At 60.4% G+C, this 2,500-nt stretch overlaps 1 protein-coding gene across 5 annotated transcripts in view; it reads right to left on the bottom strand.

Moving 5' to 3' along the window:
• The window catches only part of adck1 (aarF domain containing kinase 1), a 106,639-nt gene that overhangs the window by 26,562 nt on the left and 77,577 nt on the right, over positions 1–2,500 (bottom strand). The gene's annotated exons all lie outside the window — the stretch shown is intronic.

Here is a 2,500-nt window from a genome sequence, read left to right as displayed (position 1 = left end):
AGCGCCGTGGTGACGCAGAGGAGGGGACAGGGAGGCACAGGACAGGGACACACAGGACAGGGACACACAGGACAGGGAGGCACAGGACAGCACCGCCGCGGACAAGGGGTCATGGACGCACAGGATAGCTGTACCAAAGGCTGCAGAGGGGACAGGGACACAGAGCACGACAGCGACGGCAGCAGCACCCGTCCTCTGACACGTCACTCGCTCGTCCCCATGTCCCCCTGCTTTGTTCCAGGAATGTTCGGCAAAAGTCAAGAAATACAAGAAGAAGAAACGTGCCCGAAACAAAAAGCCCTCACCGGTCTCACAGTCCTCACCGGTCTCACAGCCCTCACCCGTCTCACAGCCCTCACCCGTCTCACAGCCCTCACCGGTCTCACAGCCCTCACCCGTCTCACAGCCCTCACCCGCCTCACCAGTCTCACAGCCCTCACCCGTCTCACAGCCCTCACCGGTCTCACAGTCCTCACCGGTCTCACAGTCCTCACCCGTCTCACAGCCCTCACCCGTCTCACAGCCCTCACCCGTCTCACAGTCCTCACCCGTCTCACAGCCCTCACCCGTCTCACAGCCCTCACCCGTCTCACAGCCCTCATCAGTCTCACAGCCCTCACCCGTCTCACAGCCCTCACCCGTCTCACAGCCCTCACCCGTCTCACAGCCCTCACCCGCCTCACAGCCCTCACCCGTCTCACAGCCCTCACCCGTCTCACAGCCCTCACCCGTCTCACAGCCCTCACCCGTCTCACAGCCCTCACCCGCCTCACAGCCCTCACCCGTCTCACAGCCCTCACCCGCCTCACAGCCCTCACCCGTCTCACAGCCCTCACCCGTCTCACAGCCCTCACCAGTCTCACAGCCCTCACCAGTCTCACAGCCCTCACCAGTCTCACAGCCCTCACCCGTCTCACAGCCTTCATCAGTCTCACAGCCCTCACCCGTCTCACAGCCCTCACCCGCCTCACAGCCCTCACCCGTCTCACAGCCCTCACCAGTCTCACAGCCCTCACCCGTCTCACAGCCCTCACCCGTCTCACAGCCCTCACCAGTCTTACAGCCCTCACCCGTCTCACAGCCCTCACCCGCCTCACAGCCCTCACCCGCCTCACCAGTCTCACAGCCCTCACCCGTCTCACAGCCCTCACCCGTCTCACAGCCCTCACCCGTCTCACAGCCCTCACCCGTCTCACAGCCCTCACCCGCCTCACAGCCCTCACCCGTCTCACAGCCCTCACCCGTCTCACAGCCCTCACCCGCCTCACAGCCCTCACCCGTCTCACAGCCCTCACCCGTCTCACAGCCCTCACCAGTCTCACAGCCCTCACCCGTCTCACAGCCCTCACCGGTCTCACAGCCCTCACCGGTCTCACAGCCCTCACCCGCCTCACCAGTCTCACAGCCCTCACCCGTCTCACAGCCCTCACCGGTCTCACAGTCCTCACCGGTCTCACAGTCCTCACCCGTCTCACAGCCCTCACCCGTCTCACAGCCCTCACCCGTCTCACAGCCCTCACCCGTCTCACAGCCCTCACCAGTCTCACAGCCCTCACCCGTCTCACAGCCCTCACCAGTCTCACAGCCCTCACCCGTCTCACAGCCCTCACCCGTCTCACAGCCCTCACCCGTCTCACAGCCCTCACCCGTCTCACAGCCCTCACCAGTCTCACAGCCCTCACCTCCACGTCTGACAGTGCTGACTCACAAGGGCTGCTGTGTCTGTGGGATTCCACCAGGACAGGGTGCGTGAGTGCATTAGCATGCTCTCTCTGTCCCTCACACACACCCCCCCCCCCATGCGTGCTCTCACACACACACACACACACACACACACACACACACACACACACACACACACACACGCACGCCTCTAGAAGCCATGTCATTGTGTAGTCCATTTGAAAGGATGGGATATGATTCATGGGCAATTATTTCGTGGTGACGCATGTTTTGCTTTGTTTATGAGAGGAGCCCTGGACCCCTTATGTCATTCCAAAAATGTAAAACAAGCATGACTCACAGGCCGTGCAGCGTTTCAGCAGAGAATTCAGCTGACATTTAAAATTACAGCAATACTGAACGGACATGAAAAGCAGATCGTGCTGGTGTGTGTAATCGCCTGATCGTGACTTTGTTCTGGGGCAGTCCCCCCAAAATGACACGTCTCCCAATCACACGCCAGCTTTCTGTGATGTCACTACTACCTGGACTCCATTAAGGACTTCACGAAGGACTGTGCGTCAAAGCTCCGAACACCTTGATGAGTGAAGAAAAGTGTTAAATGCCACTTGAAACCTTGTGACCGCAGACACTAAGCTGATACACCCCACAAGAGAGAGAGGACAACGTTCCTGCCTCTGTCCCACCTATCAGACCTCAAAACAACCAACAGAGACTCCCTGGTACTAGTAGAAGCCACAACATGGTGGTGGAGGCGCGTAGCAGCACGGGTGGAGCGTGGGCGGGTGGGTGCGTCCCCCGCCGTTCCCCGCCCAAG

This window comes from Brachyhypopomus gauderio, chromosome 17 (genome assembly GCF_052324685.1).
Source record: "Brachyhypopomus gauderio isolate BG-103 chromosome 17, BGAUD_0.2, whole genome shotgun sequence".
Classification (NCBI taxonomy): domain Eukaryota; kingdom Metazoa; phylum Chordata; class Actinopteri; order Gymnotiformes; family Hypopomidae; genus Brachyhypopomus; species Brachyhypopomus gauderio.
This window is presented reverse-complemented; position numbering and strand designations above follow the sequence as displayed.